The 16,672-nt window shown below is 47.9% G+C and overlaps 1 protein-coding gene across 1 annotated transcript in view; it reads right to left on the bottom strand.

The window, feature by feature from the left end:
• Window positions 1-15,564, bottom strand: part of LOC123355264 (killer cell lectin-like receptor subfamily F member 1) — a 46,082-nt gene extending 30,518 nt beyond the window's left edge. Inside the window, exon 1 of the mRNA XM_044997551.1 lies at window positions 15,525-15,564. The gene's annotated coding sequence lies outside the window, so the exon portion shown is untranslated. The remainder of the gene's footprint in view (window positions 1-15,524) is intronic.
• Between the last annotated feature and the right edge of the window lie 1,108 nt (window positions 15,565-16,672).

Raw genomic sequence — 16,672 nt, 5'->3', positions numbered from 1 at the left:
AGAACCACCTTACTGCACATTCCACCAGGGCTCAGGCTTCTCTGCTGCCTTCCTGGCTCACATACCCTTTCAGGGGATGTGTCGTGCAACTACCTGGCCCTCGGTCCACACCTTTGCCTCATTGGTCCAAGAGTCCAGAGATGATGCAGCCTTTGGCTCAGCAGTTTTGCATTCTGCAACATCTAACTCCGACCCCACCGCCTACGTAAGGCTTGGGAATCACCTAACTGGAATGCATATGAGCAATCACTCGAAGAAGAAAAGACGGTTACTCACCGTTGTAACTGTTGTTCTTCGAGATGTGTTGCTCATATCCATTCCAGACCCGCCCTCCTTCCCCACTGTCGGAGTAGCCGGCAAGAAGGAACTGAGGAGCGGATGGATCGGCTGGGGTATATATCCTGTGCCATAGCGGCACCACTCCAGGGGGCGCCCAGCTGACCCACCGAGTGTTGCTAGGGTAAAAATCTTCCGACGAACGTGCACGCGGCGCGCACACACCTAACTGGAATGGATATGAGCAACACATCTCGAAGAACAACAGTTACAACGGTGAGTAACCGTCTTTTCCTGACCCCGAATATGGCAATCAGCTAAACCCTGAGCATGTGGGCAAGACTCACCAGCCAGCACCCAGGAAAGAATTCTCTGTAGTAACTCAGATCCCACCTCATCTAACATCCCATCACAAGCCATAGGGCATATTTACCACTAATAGTCATAGACCAATTAATTGCCAAAATTAGGTTATCCCATCATACCATCCCCTCCATAAATTTATCAAGCTTAGTCTTGAAGCCAGATACGTCTTTTGCCCCCGCTGCTCCCCTTGGAACGCTGTTCCAGAACTTCACTCCTCTAATGGTTAGAAACCTTTGTCTAATTTCAAGTCTAAACTTCCTGATGGCCAATTTATACCCATTTGTTCTTGTGTCCACATTGGTACTAAGCTTAAATAATTCCTCTCTCTCCCTAATATTAATCCCTCTGATATATTTATAAAGAGCAATCATATCCCCCCTCAACCTTCTTTTGGTTAGGCTAAACAAGCCAAGCTCTTTGAGTCTCCTTTCCTAAGACAGGTTTTCCGTTCCTCGAATCATCCTAGTAGCCGTCTCTGAACCTGTTCCAGTTTGAATTCATCCTTCTTAAACATGGGAGACCAGAACTGCACACAATATTCCAGATGAGGTCTCACCAGTGCCTTATATAACGATACTAACATCTCTTTATCTTTGCTGGAAATACCTCACCTGATGCATCCTAAAACTGCATTAGCTTTTTTAACGGCCATATCACATTGGTGGCTCATAGTCATCCCGTGATCAACCAATACTCCAAGGTCTTTCTCCTCCTCTGTTACTTCCAACTGATGTGTCCCCAATTTATAACTAAAATTCTTGTTATTAATCCCTAAATGCATGACCTTGCACTTTTCACTATTAAATTTCATCCTATTACTATTACTCCAGTTTACAAGGTCATCCAGATCTCCCAGTATGATATCCTGGTCCTTCTATGTGTTAGCAATACCTCCCAGCTTTGTGTCATCTGCAAACTTTATTAGCACATTCCCGCTTTTTGTGCCAAGGTCAGTAATAAAAAGGTTAAATAAGGGCTGGTCCACACTAGCACTTTAAATCGAATTTAGCAGCGTTAAATCGAATTAAGCGTGCACCCGTCCACACCAGGAAGCCATTTAATTCGACATAGAGGGCTCTTTAGTTCGACTTCGGTACTCCACCTCGACAAGGGGAGTAGCGCTAAATTCGACATGGCTATGTCGAATTAGGCTAGGTGTGGATGCGAATCGATCTTAGTAGCTCCGGGAGCTATCCCAGAGTGCAACACTCTGCTGACGCTCTGGACGCCAGTCCGAGCTTGGATGCTCTGACCAGCCACACAGTCAATGCCCCTGGAAAATTTGAATTCCTTTTCCTGTCTGGACAGTTTGAATCCCATGTCCTGGTTGCTCATCGGGGCGAGCTCAGCAGCACCGGCAACGATGCAGAGTTCTCCACCAGAGGAGTCCAGGCAATCTCACACTACAAAGAGGTCCCCAGCATGGACTGACCAGGAAGTCTTGGATCTGATTGCTGTGTGGGGCAATGAGTCTGTGCTTTCGGAGCTGCGCTCCAGCAAACGGAATGCAAAGACCTTTGAGAAGGTCTCCAAAGCCATGAGAGACAGAGGATACAGCCGGGATACAACGCAGTGCCGCGTGAAAGTCAAGGAGCTGAGAGAAGGCTACCAGAAACTCAGAGTGGCAAACGGACGCTCCGGAGCCCAGCCCCAGACATGCCGCTTCTACGAGGCACTGCATGCCATTCTCGGTGGGTCTGCCACCACTGCCCCACCAGTGACCGTGGACTGAGAGGATGGGATACTGTCGACGGACTGTTCCTCGGAGATGTTCGCGTATGGGAAAGTTGAAGAGGACGAGGCAGTCGACAGCGCTTACAACACAGATTTCCCCGACACCCAGGATCTCTTCGTTACCGTCAATGAGATCCCCTACCAACACTCCCCACCCGTTACCACGGACCCTGAATGAGGAGAAGGATCAATCGGTAACTGCTTCAAACATGTTAACATTTATTTTTTAAATAAACTGGGAAAACAACTAGGCGAACACAAGGTTTATGTACAGGTGGATGGAACAGTCATCTTCCTCTGACATCTCCAGGAAGCTCTCCAGGAGGTAATCGCCAAGCCTCTGCATGAGGTTCCTGGGCAGGGCTTGCTTATTGGGTGCCCCGAGGAAGCACACTTTTCCACGCAACGCTCTCAGCTGGAACTCGGGGACCAGCGCCTTCATGAGCATGGCAGCATAGGCCCCAGGGTTGTGTTGGCTTTCCTCCAGCATGCGCGCTCTCTCTCTCCGTGACACTCTCCTCAGTGTGATGTCGCGCGCAGACTCCTGCATGTAATTAGAGTAATTTGTGTACCATTAGTAATGGTTGTGCTTAACTGTTCCTTTGCATAACGTATAGGAGGCTGCAGAGTGGGAGAATACAGGGATCTCTAACAGGGAACGGCCGCGAGGGGCTGCAACAGGGGCACCGATTCTGCTTTCATGTTTGCCTGCAGCAGGAGGACAGTGCTGTAGATGCAACTTAAAGCTGCAAAAAAACCTAGGCTTACCATGCCTGGCTGCTCCATGGATTCTTCTTTCCTGCCCCGCTTCTCTGGTCTGCAGTGCAATACCACAGGCAATGAAAGCGAACCCAGAGAAATCGAACTTTCCCCGAGTGAGTGCTCATGAGAGAGGTGCTGTGCTTGCTCTTGTTCACACATACTGAGTAGACTTTGTTTCTTTTTTGACCAAAAATATCTCTCTATGGAATTCACTCACTTTTTCCCATCACACAGGTGCAACTGTATCCCTACCTGATCCAGGCACCTTGTCGATGTTCTGCAGCACCGCAGGAAGGAGGACGGAGCTCCCCTTCACTGCATCTGCGACCGCCGCCCCCCGCCGCAAAGTCCAATCCCCCCATCACCCAAAATGACAAGAGGAAGGGGCACCAGGGGCCGTGAAAAATGTTAATGCACCACAGCAGAGTGCTAAACTTACAAAACGCTCTCAGTACCTTACTTTTGAGAAGTCCTTCCCTTAATGTGCTGTTCAGTATAAAAAGTTTTTATTTTTTGGTAATTTCGTTTCCCGTCAGGTTTCTTTGCAGAATACTTTCTGTGAAGGGGGGAGAATGGTTTGGGAATTGCATAGGACTTTCACCGTTAATAGTGGTACAGATATGGGGGCAAGATCAACAGCTGGTCACTCACAGAGTGCAGCCTCTAGTCACCCTGGTCAGTCTGTGGGGTGATTTTCATGTTCTGCTCATAGGCAGAAGGTGCCCTGCGCCAGGTATATTTGCAGGTGGGTCTCTCCACCGGCCATGCCTGGATCGTGCCCTGTCCCACGCGGGTCTCCCCCAGCCCCGTCAATTCCCTGCCTGGAGCAGGTACCAGCCCCCACCTGCCACCCCTCCCCCGGCGTGTCGTCTCACCCCCCCCCCCCGCCGCGCCGCGTCCCTGTCTCACAGTAGAGAGGCTACCCACAGAAATGCTGTCTGCTGCCCCAGGGTCATTGAGCATGCCATCCACAAGTGGCAAGGCAGGTTGCCCTCACCCTGCCCTTCTATCGTAGCCCTGAGCCTCTACAATGCATCAAACCATCAGCCCCCCAGCCCGCAACCCCCTATACCTCCTCCCCATTATCACACACCACTCACACCTTCCTACACCCCCAACCCCCAGCCCAGAGCCTGCACCCAAACTCCATCGCAAAGCCTGCACCCCTCACCCATTCCTGCACACGCACCTGTACCAGTCCTCACCACAGAGACCGCTGTACGAGCAGGAGCCTATCAGTCCTATAGTCTAGAAGCGGTCTCTACATCACTGCACACCCAACCCACCACAGTCAGCATCCCTGTGTCAACCCTTTCACGCGAAGTCAGTAGTCCAGAGAAGGTTGTTGCTGAACAATGCGCTATTAACTTTATTTGTACATGTGTGTTGGAAGGGGGCAAACGGGGTGAACAGGATATGAAACTGTAGAGGAGAGTCAACAGAAACTGGGTAAAGAAACAGGGGCAGGTTCCGCTTCTCTATACACAAAGTTAATAGTCACAGGTTACCCTGCTCGCTGAGGAACCTGGCTTTCAAAGCCTCCCTGATGCACACGGCTTCCTGCTGTGCTCTTCTAATCGCACGGGTGTCTGGCTGAGCGTAATCAGCAGCCAGACGATGTGCCTCAAGCTCCCATCCCGCCATAAACGTCTCCCCCTTGCTCTCACACAGATTGTGGAGCACACAGCAAGCTGCAATGACAATGGGGATATTGTTTTCGCTGAGATCCGAGCGAGTCAGTAAGCTCCTCCATCTCCCCTTCAGACGTCCGAAAGCACACTCCACCACCATTCTGCACTTGCTCAGCCGGTAGTTGAAGAGTTCCTTGTCAGTGTCCAAGGCGCCTGTATAGGGCTTCATGAGCCAGGGCATTAGCGGGTAGGCTGGGTCCCCGAGGATCACTGTAGGCATCTGCACATCCCCAACATTTATTTTGTAGTCTGGGAAGAAACTACCTTCCTGCAGGCGTCTAAACAGACCAGAGTTCTTGAACACATGCGCGTCATGAACCTTGCGCGGCCACCCGACGTTGATGTTGGTAAACCGTCCCCTATGGTCCACGAGTGCTTGCAGCACCATGGAAAAGTAGCCCTTGCGGTTTATATACTGGCTGGCCTGGTGGGCCGGTCCCAGGATAGGAATGTGAGTCCCATCTATAGCCCCACCGCAGTTTGGGAATCCCATTGCGGCGAAGCCAGCTATGACAACCTGTACGTTTCCCAGGGTCACCACCTTCGAGAGCAGGAGATCAACGATTGCGTTGGCTACTTGCATCACAGCAAGCCCCACGATAGATTTGCCCATGCCGAAATGGTTCGCTACTGAGCGGTAGCTGTCTGGTGTTGCAAGTTTCCAGAGGGCTATGGCCACTCGCTTCTGCACAGTCAGGGCTGCTCGCATCCGGGTGTCCTTGCGCGTCAGAGCAGGGGACAGCAAGTCACACAGTTCAAGGAAAGTGCCCTTACGCATCCTGAAGTTTCGCAGCCACTGTGATTCATCCCAGACCTGCAGCACTATGCGGTCCCACCAGTCCGTGCTTGTTTCCCGGACCCAGAATCGACGTCCCATAGCATGAACATGACCCATTGCCACCATGATCTCCACGGCGCGGCGTACCGTGCTTTCTGAGAGGTCTGTGCCACTCTGAGACTTCATGTCCTCACCACGCTGCCGTTGCCTTCTCGACTGAGTTCTCAGCATCTCACTGTGGAAGAGGTGTTCGATAAGGTGCGAGGAGTTGACAACAGCCATAAGTGCAGCGATGATCGCAGCGGGCTCCATGGTCGCAGTGGAGTGCTGTGGCGTCCGCGCTGTCACTTATAGCAGGAAAAGTGCGCGAACTGATTTCCCGCCGGCGGGAGTGACGGTTGAATGATGACAGTTACCCAAAACCACCTTCGACACAGTTTCCCCCCCACAGCATGCATTGGTGGGAAATCCCAGCATTCCGATGGGCGGCGGGGAGTGCGGGAACTGTGGGATAGCTTCCCACAGTGCACCGCTTCAAAAGTCGATGCTTCGCCCGTTACTGTGGACTCACACAGTCGAATTACTGTATTTATTGTGGATACACAACTTTGACTACATTAGGTTGATTCCAGAAATTCGAATTAAGATGAATCGAAATAGTCTTGTAGTGTAGACGTACCCTAAGATTGGTCCCAAAACTGATCTCTTAGGAACTCCACTAGTAACCTCCTTCTAGCCTGACAGTTCACCTTTCAGTACGACCCATTGTAGTCTCCCCTTTAACCAGTTCCTTATCCACCTTTCAATTTTCATATTGATTCCCATCTTTTCCAATTTAACTAATAATTCCCCATGTGGAACCATATCAAATGCCTTACTGAAATCGAGGTAAATTAGATCCACTGCATTTCCTTTGTCTAAAAGTCTGTTATCTTCTCAAAGAAGGAGATCAGATTGGTTTGGCACGATCTACCTTTTGTAAAACCATGTTGTATTTTGTCCCAATTACCATTGACCTCAATGTCCTTAATTACTTTCTCCTTCAAAATTTTTTCCAAGACCTTACATATTACAGATGTAAAACTAACAGTCCTATAGTTACTTGGATCACTTTTTTCCCCTTTCTTAAAAATAGGAACTATGTTAGCAATTCTCCAGTCGTACGGTACAACCCCTGAGTTTACAGATTCATTAAAAATTCTTGTTAACGGGCTTGCAATTTCATGTGCCAGTTCCTTTAATATTCTTGGATGAAGATTATCTGGGCCCTCCAATTTTGTCCAATTAAGCTGTTCGAGTTTGGCTTCTACGTCATATGTGGTAATATCTACCTCCATATCCTCATTCCCATTTGTCATCCTTCCATTATCCCTAAGCTCCTCATTAGCCTTATTCAAGACTGAGGCAAAGTATTTATTTAGATATTGGGCCATGCTTAGATTATCTTTAACCTCCACTCCATCCTCAGTGTTTAGCGGTCCCACTTCTTCTTTCTTTGTTTTCTTCTTATTTATATGGCTATAGAACCTTTTACTATTGGTTTTAATTCCCTTTGCAAGGTCCAACTCTACATGGCTTTTAGCCTTTCTCACTTCATCTCTACATGTTCTGACCTCAATAAGGTAGCTTTCCTTGCTAATCCCGCCCATCTTCCACTCCTTGTAGGCTTTCTGCTTTTTCTTAATCACCTCTCTGAGATGCTTGCTCATCCAGCTTGGTCTACAACTCCTGCCTATGATTTTTTCCCCTTTCTTGGGATGCAGGCTTCTGATAGTTTCTGCAACTTTGACTTGAAGTAATTCCAGGCCTCCTCCACCTTTAGATCCACAAGTTCTTCAGTCCAATCCACTTCCCTAACTAATTTCCTTAATTTTTTAAAGTTAGCCCTTTTGAAATAAAAAACCCTAGTCCCAGATCTATTTTTGTTTATCCTTCCATTTAGTTTGAACTGAATTAGCTCATGATCACTCGAACCAAGGTTGTCCCCTACAACCATTTCTTCTATGAGGTCCTCACTACTCATCAAAACCTAATCTAAAATGGCATCCCCTCTTGTTGGTTCTTCAACTACTTGGTGAAGAAATCCATCAGCTATCACATCCAGAAAAATCTGAGCCCTATTATTATTACTAGCATTTGTCCTCCAGTCTATATCTGGGAAGTTAAAGTCTCCCATGATCACACAATTCCCATTAGTGTTTACTTCATTAAAAACATTAAAGAGGTCTCTATCCATATCCAGATCAGATCCCGGCGGTCTGTAGCACACCCCAAGCACTATCTCAGGGGAGGCTCTAGTAGTTTTCTTTCCCAATGTGATTTTTGCCCAGACAGACTCTGTCTTATCCATTTGATCACTTCTTATTTCTTTACAGTTAATCTCATCATTGATAAACAATGCTACTCCACAACCTTTGCCTTTATTTCTGTCTTTCCTAAACAGCACATAGCCTTCAATAGCTGTACTCTAGTCATGACTACTATTCCACCATGTTTCTGTTATCCTATAATATCCGGTTTCACTTCCTGCACCAGTACTCTAGTTCCTCCATTTTGTTACCTAGGCTCCTTGCATTAGTGCACAGACGTCTTAATTTTTGCCGTTTGGCTTCACTGACATTCTTTACCAGGTTAGGCACAGACATTCTACCACCAGTATCACCTATTAGACTGATATCTACACTACCCTTCCTCCTTATGTCCATTCTTCTGCCCACGGCTGTATCCTCTCTTACTTTGTTTTCTTCCCTCTCAATGTTAAATTCCGGTGTGGAGATTACCTGGACATCTCCCAACCATCTCCCCCAAATTCCTAGTTTAAAGCTCTCTTAATCAGTTGTGCCAGCCTCCATCCTAGAAGTCTATTTCCCTCCTTACTCAGGTGAAGTCCATCCCGAGAGAACAGTCCTCTGTCCATGAATGCTTCCCAGTGGCCGTACATCCCAAAGCCCTCCTTATAGCACTGAGCCATCTGTTGATCACCATAATCTTGTCACACCTTTGTTGCCCTTCTCTAGGAACAGGCAGAATCCCACTGAAGATCACCTGAGCCTCGATTGCCTTAAGCATCTTCCCCAGTCTGGCATAGTCTCCCTTGATATATTCCAGCGAGAATCTAGCCATATCATTCGTTCCCACATGAAGGACAATCAACGGATTCTTTCCCGCTCCCGTTAGGATCCTTTTCAGCCTCAGGTCCACATCCCGTATCTTAGCACCCAGCAGACAGCACACCCTTCTGTTCTCCGGATCAGCTCTAGTTACAGACTTGTCTATTCTTCTCAGTAAGGAGTCCCCAATCATGTAGACCTGCCTTTTCCTGGTGACAGTGTGATTCTCCGGTCTATCCCCTGCTCCCACTGGCTGCAAATCCTCTCGATTCCTATTCATCCTTGCAATCCTCTGCAACCCATCCTGAATCCTCCTGGGGCTCATATTTGGTGTTGTCTCCATTGACTCTTCCCCTCTTCCTATAAGACTAGCTGCTCTTCTCTTCTTCCTTTTTCTCTCACCTTCAGCGACCACCTGCTGTGTCCCTTCTTCATTTTCCAACTCTGCAAACCTGTTCCTGAGCTCTATTACTCCTTCACTGGCCCATCTTTTCCTCTGCCTGGTTCTCTTAGTCACATGTTTCCACCGTCCACTTTCCTCACCCAGCAGTTTCCCCTCAGAATTCTTTGGTCCTGCTTCCATCTGCAAGTCTGAGCTTATCCTTTCAGCCTCCTCATGTCTTTGCTCCATCATCTGCTTGAACTCCCTTCTAAACTCAACCAGAGTTTCCACCTGCATCTCCAGTCCTCGGATCTTTTCTTCCATCAGCTCTATCAGGCGGCACTTCATGCAGACAAAACTCTTTTCAGGTACCCCCTCCAGGATCATGTACATGCTGTAGCTTCCACATCCAGTCATCCTCATTGTGTTTTTCACTGCTGCCTCTGTATCGGTCATAGCCTTCCCACCTAAAATCTGTTAGTTCAAGAAACACAAACCAAAACAAACCCCCAACAGGCACCAGAACACTGGCAGACCACCACCCACTCTCTTCACTAGCCTGTCAGTTCCTCTGCCTAGGTCTCTAAGTCTCCCCAGGAAACTCCCCCTTTAAACTCCCACTGAAACTCCTGTTTACAGCTCTGTTTGCTGGCTGCTGTGCTGCTGCAGCTGTCTATTGTGCCTCCTGTCTGGAATGCCAATTACATGGGCCCCGACCACGCTAAAGGGCACCTTTGGTACCTTTGCCGATTATTGAAGTCCCCTTTAAGCGAATAGCTATGGACCTAGTAGGGCCGCTAGAGAAATCAGCTTGAGGCCATCAGCACATACTGGTGGTGCTAGATTATGCCACCCAATAGCCCAAGGCCGTTCCCCTATGGAACACTACGTCCAAGACCATAGCTAAAGAATTAATCCAAATTTTTGCTAGAGTGGGAATACCCAAAGAGATCCTGACGGATCAAGAAACCCCCTTTGTATCTAAATTAATGAAGGATTTGTGTGCAATGCTCCACATACGGACCATAAGGACATTAGTCTATCATCCACAGACCGATGGCCTCGTTGAACATTTTAATAGAACATTAAAGAATATGATAAGAAAGGTGGTGAGTCAGGATGGGAAGAACTGGGACACCCTCCTACCGTACCTAATGTTCGCTATAAGGGAGGTGCCTCAGACTTCAACTGGGTTTTCCCCATTCGAACTGTTATATGGTCGCCACCCCCGTGGCATACTGAACATTGCCAAAGAGGGTTGGGAAGAACAGCCGAACCCAGGGAGAAACCTCATTGAGCATGTGTTGCAGATGAAAGATAGGATAGCCCAAGTCACCCCCATAGTGCGGGAACAGATGGAGAGGGCACAAGGGGCCCAACAGACATACTACAATCACCAAGCAACAATCTGAAAATTCCAGGTGGGAGATCGGGTAATGGTGCTCATACCCACAGCAGAGAGCAAGCTCCTGGCTAGATGACAGGGGCCATATGAGATAATAGAAGCCATTGGAGAGGTCGATTACAAGGTCCGACAGCCTGGTCACCGGAAGCTGGAACAAATCTATCATATAAACCTGTTGAAACCTTGGCAAGACAGAGGAGCTCATGTGGTCACTCTAGGGTCACCTCCCCCCGAAAGCAACCCACCTGGCCAATATATTCCCAGAATTGACCCCTGACCAACGAACTGAAGTGATCAACATGATCAAACGCAACCAGGACATGTTCTCAGAAAAGCCAGGCAGGACTACTGAAGTTCACCATCACATCCTCACAGAGCCTGGAGTGAAGGTGAATGTCAAGCCATACCAGATCCTGGAGGTGAAAAGAGAAGAGATCAAGACAGAAGTCAGGAAAATGTTGAAGTTAGGAGTCATTGAAGAGTCTCATAGCCAATGGTCAAGCCCAGTGGTCCTAGTACCTAAGCTGGATGGCAGTATGAAGTTCTGCAATGACTTCTGGAAACTGAATGAAGTGTCCCAATTTGATGCATACCCTATACCCCAGATAGACGAGTTAATTGACCGACTGGGAAAAGCACAATTTTTGTCCACCCTTGACCTGACCAAGGGTTATTGGCAAATTCCCTTGGCCAAGGCCGACAAAGAGAAGATGGCCTTTTCAACACCAGAGGGACTGTATCAATACACTGTCCTCCCTTTTGGTTTACATGGGCTCCTGCAACTTTCCAACGGCTCATGGACAAACTGTTGCGTCCACATGGCAAGTATGCAGCCGCCTAGCCCAGATTGGGAGATGTACTTGGGGAAGGTGGAAGCAGTCCTGGACACCTAAGGAAGGCGGGGCTGACTGCAAATCCTTCCAAATGCACAATTGGGCTAGCAGAAGCCAAATACCTCGGGTATATAGTGGGGAGGGGCGTGGTGAAGCCCCAACTCAACAAGTTAGAGGCAATACAGAATTGGCCTCGACCAGTCCGGAAGAAACAGGTCAGAGCATTCCTGGGGCTGGTTGGGTACTACAGGCGGTTCATCCCCCACTTCGCCACCATGGCATGCCCGCTAACCGAAAGCCCGTGGCCCAGACGTAGTAAGATGGTCTAGCATGGCTGAGGAGGCTTTTGCAGATCTGCAGACCGCCCTCTGCACTGACTCAGTGCTGGTAACTCCCGACTGGGAGAAAGAGTTTATCTTGCCAATGGATGCCTCTGAAGTTGGATTGGGAGCGGTTCTTTCACAAATGGTTGGAGCAGAAAAACACCCAGTCCTGTTCCTCAGTAGGAAACTCCTGCTCAGGGAATGTAAATATGCTGTAGTAGAGAAGGAATGCCCGGCAATAAAGTGGGCCGTAGAAAGCCTTTGCTACTACCTACTCGGGTGGAGGTTTACCCTCATCACGGACCATGCCCCTCTGAAGTGGATGCACCAAAACAAAGAAAAAAATGCGAGAGTGACAAGGTGGTTCCTGTTGCTACAACCCTTTCACTTCAGAGTACAACATAGGTCCGGAATCCAGCATGGCAACGTGGATGGCCTTTCAAGGGTACACTGTTTGCCGACCCAAGTAGCCCAACCCCGTAGTGTTGAGCAGCGGGGTGGGGATATGTGATAAACTCAGGACAGACAGCTGCATGGGAGGGGTAGGAATCAGTCCCAGAGCGTTAAAAGGCCCTCATTCCTATCAACTGGGGGGTAACTACAGGTCAATCAGGTTCAGCTGAGAAGAGGCTATCAAAGTATCAATTAGAATCAGCTGAGGTTAATTAGGACTAAGGGCTGCCTGAGACCTTTTTAAACCCTCCCCTGGGGGGAAAGAAAAGGGGAAGAGAAAAGAGAGAAGGAGCCCTGCTGCCAGGAGGTTAGGAGCAGCAAGACAGCGAGCCTCACCAGGAGGAGATGCAGTATTCTCTCCCACAAGGGAGAAAATATGCTAAAAAAGACTGGTGGAGAGAAGGAACAGACTTTCCCTGTGTCCCAAGGGGGACCATATTACCCAAGCCTGTCTCGCCAGGGCTAAAAGCAGCGGAGGCTGGGGAGGCCGAGAGGGTGCCTTGCCACACTCTTTAATTGGTATTAAAGTGGAGTTGATGTTTTATAAGTCCTTAGAAATCAGATGGCTTTGGGCAAGGTGGGCATTCCATGTAGACCCGTGATGGAGGACTTTATCCTGGGATGCAGTGACTCTGAAAGAGATTTGGAGGTAATGATGAATAATCAGATGAACATGAGCTCCCAGTGTGATGGTGTGGCCCAACGGGCTAATGGAATGCATAAACAGGGGCATTTGGATCTATAAATAAAGGAATCTCAAGTAGCAGTAGAGAGATTATTTTACCTCTGTATTTGGCACTGGTGCGATCACTGCTGGAATACTGTGTCCAATTCTAGAAGGATGTTGATAAATTGGAGAAGGTTCAGAGAAGAGCCATGAGAATGGTTCAAGACTTAGAAAACATGCTATATACTGATAGATTGAGTTTCTTGAGTCTATTTAGCTTAACAAAGATAATATTAAGGGGTGACTTGACCACAGTCTGTAAATACCTACATGGGGAGCAAATATTTAATCATGGGCTTTTCAATCTAGCAGAGACAGATATAATATAATCTAATGGCTGGAAGTTGAAATTAAACAAATTCAGACTGGAAATAAGGTATAAATTAACAACTGGAGCAACTTACCAAGGGATGTGGTGAATTCTTCATCACTGACAATTATAAAATCAGGATTGGATGTTTTTCTAACAGATCTGCTCTAGGAATTATTTAAGGGAAGTTCTATGGCCTGTGTTATACAGGAGGTCAGACTAGACGACCACCGTGGTCCCCTTTGGCCTTAGATCTATGAATTTCTGAAAAGAATAAGCAACAGAGAGAGAAATGCAGCAGTGTATTGGTGGGCTGAATAATAATATTCATTTTGTTAAATTCTTCAGCCCACTCCATTGGTGGATCTATACAATGCTAGCGGTTGAGACTTAGTCTCTGTTAACATATGGCCAATGAAATATGGTTGTTCAGAGCCACCACATGCATACCAGCCCTACTTGGTGTCCATCAGGCCAAAGTTAAAATTACTTTATAATGGCCCTGATTCCACCTGCTATTAGTAGAGGAGACCACTTTAATTCATAGTCATGGACCAACCTCCTCTGCTCATCTCCAATATCACCATTGTATTTGGCATTTTTTGAAAGAAGGACATATCTTCTCAGGGAGGGCTAGGTCAGTGGTTTGAGTATTGGCCTGTTAAACCCAGGATGGTGAGTTCAATCCTTTAGGGGGCCATTTAGGGAACTGGGGTAAAAATCTGCAGATTAGTCCTGCTTTGAGCAGGCGGTTGGACTAGATGATCTCCTGAGATCCCTTCCAATTCTATGATCTGGATGGAACCTCATGCCTATTGTGCAAACCAGGCATTGGAATTGATGTGGCTGAACACTTGCTCCCTACCTTTTCACTATTGAGGCTCAAAATTTCCTTCTTCACATAAGTTATTTCTCCTCTTTCGAATGATGATCCATATGGGTATAGAAATTACTGTATTTCTCTTCCAAGTACCCTGGGCTCCCAGATCCCTTGTGCACATACCAACCATCCATTTAAATAGAATGGAAAGTGCCTGCACCTGCCCAACCACCTGAATAAAAAACAAAAAACCAACTGGTTCACTCATCCCCAACTCATCTTATGTTTTTATTTAATACCAAGTTCTAAACTATTTTTTCTCCTCAGGTTGGTATTAAAAGGAAATGCAGATGGCAAGAACTGTTCTGCTTTCCAAAGGTCCTCCATGATAGCTGCCATTTTAAACAGATGGATCTGCAAGAAACAATGTAATCCTGCTGGCTGGCTGAGACCCTACAGGATACTAGACAACGTGTTTTATAGAATGATATCTCTTCTTGCACTTTGAGATATTTGGTTATAAATAATAATGGGTTTTATCCATAGCCCAGTGAAGTAGATGAAAAGACCACCCTCCCTAAAATAGACTTTGGATTAAGCCTTATAAGAAGATTCCACAGAAGCTAAAATACTCAGCAGTGATGTGTATCACTGACTGTATTAGGGGCAGTTGGGCATTGTAATACTTGAACTCTCTTGCTGTTAGATGTTTAAACCACAGTATATTTGACCAAACAAAGCATTATTTGATGCAGCATAAAAAGGGAGCAGAAAGTGTGGCTGGGATTTAGTGTGACTACATCTCAGCACATATGGCTATGGGGGGATGTCACTGGGTGGCTCAGCCTCACTGTCTGACCAGTTCAGATGGTTTCACAGTCACAGACACATCAGGCTGTTTATTTTTCACCAAGGTGTGTATTTATTCCCCTCTTACATAGTAATACCATGCAATACAGTCTTACAGCAAGGATAGGCTTCCCTGCAGTCCCCACTCCCCAGCAACCCCCCTGAGCTTCCTTTCAAGCCTCCTTCTGAGCTTCCCCCTGCCTCCTGTTTCCTCCCCTTATATTCTCCCCAATGACCTTGTTAGCTCAGTGATTGTCACCCAGGTGCTCACACCTCAACTGAAAAGGTGTATAAGTGCCCTCAGCTCGGCCTGCAACTTTCCTCAGACTGCAGCAATATCAGTGGTCAGGATGCTGCTGATAGCGCCCTGTCACACACCTCCCCCTTTATTTCAGTTGAGGCCCTTTCTTGCCTCCAGATGAGGCCTTACCCTCATTATGGGGTTGGGATTCCACTGGGGGTTCCTGTGCTATTTGGGGATGGCTCTCATTGGACCACAGGTGAGGGTCTCCTGCCTTCCACCCATAGAAGTATGCTTTGAGGGTGGAGGGTGCCCCCACAGCTCAGCCGTGGCCCATAGGTCATCACACGCATCACATCCCACTGGTCTTCCTCCCAGTTTACTTGGCTCTGGGCTTATATCTACCCATGTGCACTGTCTCTCTGGGGCTACAATTTCAAGACCTCTTTCTTCCCCTGATTTACCTTGCCCTTGGTCTGGGACCGTTGGAGTGGGTTCGCCCAGCAAAGCTTCCATGTCAGGACCCCATCTCTCTCTTCAGCTTGTTTATTACCCTGTGTCTGGTGCAGGGCTTATTCCTGCTGGACGTCTGCTGAGCCTCCACCCTCCTTGTCTTCTAGGTATCCCTGTTCTGTCATTCCCTGCTTCATTACCCCCATCTTGGATTTTTCTCCTCCCCACAAGTCCTCCAGTGTGCCACCTCTTTCTGAGCTTGTTTCCTTATGCATAGGGTCATCACACACTGAACTTTGAGGACCCCCTGGAGGATCTACACTTCTGGGCTTCTCATGTGGACCCACCAGTTGGGGTCCATTCCCCCACTGACTACCCTTTTTACCTAAGGGAAATGGGGTCCTGTCAGTCCCTAGCATTACTGAGTAAGGTAATGACTTTACCACCCCTACTCACTGCCATCAAAAATTCCCTTCTACTTCTAAGGGGTTGATGGTCACAGGATAAGTGCTCTTTTCTCCATGTATACAACAGACTGTTAGTGTTGCCCCCTCCTATTGCCACCTGGGCATTCCACATGAGGGAAAACGCTGCTGCTGAATCCACAATGCTCCTCATTGTTCTTTGGCCTACATTGACTGGAATCATTCTTATCCCTGGTCCTTCTTTTACGCCTGTCCACAGAACTCCATGAACCTGGAGTCCATGTAAGGGCAGTCTCTCTTTATGTGTCCTTTGCCCCGCACTGGTAGCAGACTACTGGTACCTCTTTTGCCCCTGCATCTCCTTTCCGGGCTTCGCTGCGTGGGGTTCTTCAACCTTCCTTCTCCTGCTCTCAGTCATCAGGGTACGGAGCTCTTTTAATGGAAAGTCCATCTCCACATACCCCTCTGTTAATTTCACTGCTGCCTCTAGTGATTGTGGCTCGTGCTTCTGAACCCAGACCCTTGTAGTCTCAGAGATGCTCTGTATAATCTGCTCCAGATTAATGGAGTTCATTAGGACTTCAGTGTCCCATCAATCTGGCTCCAACCCCATCGAGTGGCCCAGTCTGAAATTTTCTACTCAGAGCTCCTGGGGCCTGCCGTCTCACATGGCTGCCCTGAACTTTTGGTGGTATTTCTCAGCTGACAGGCCAGCTCTGTCCAAAATAGTGTCC

This window comes from Mauremys mutica, chromosome 1 (genome assembly GCF_020497125.1).
Source record: "Mauremys mutica isolate MM-2020 ecotype Southern chromosome 1, ASM2049712v1, whole genome shotgun sequence".
NCBI lineage: Eukaryota > Metazoa > Chordata > Testudines > Geoemydidae > Mauremys > Mauremys mutica.
This window is presented reverse-complemented; position numbering and strand designations above follow the sequence as displayed.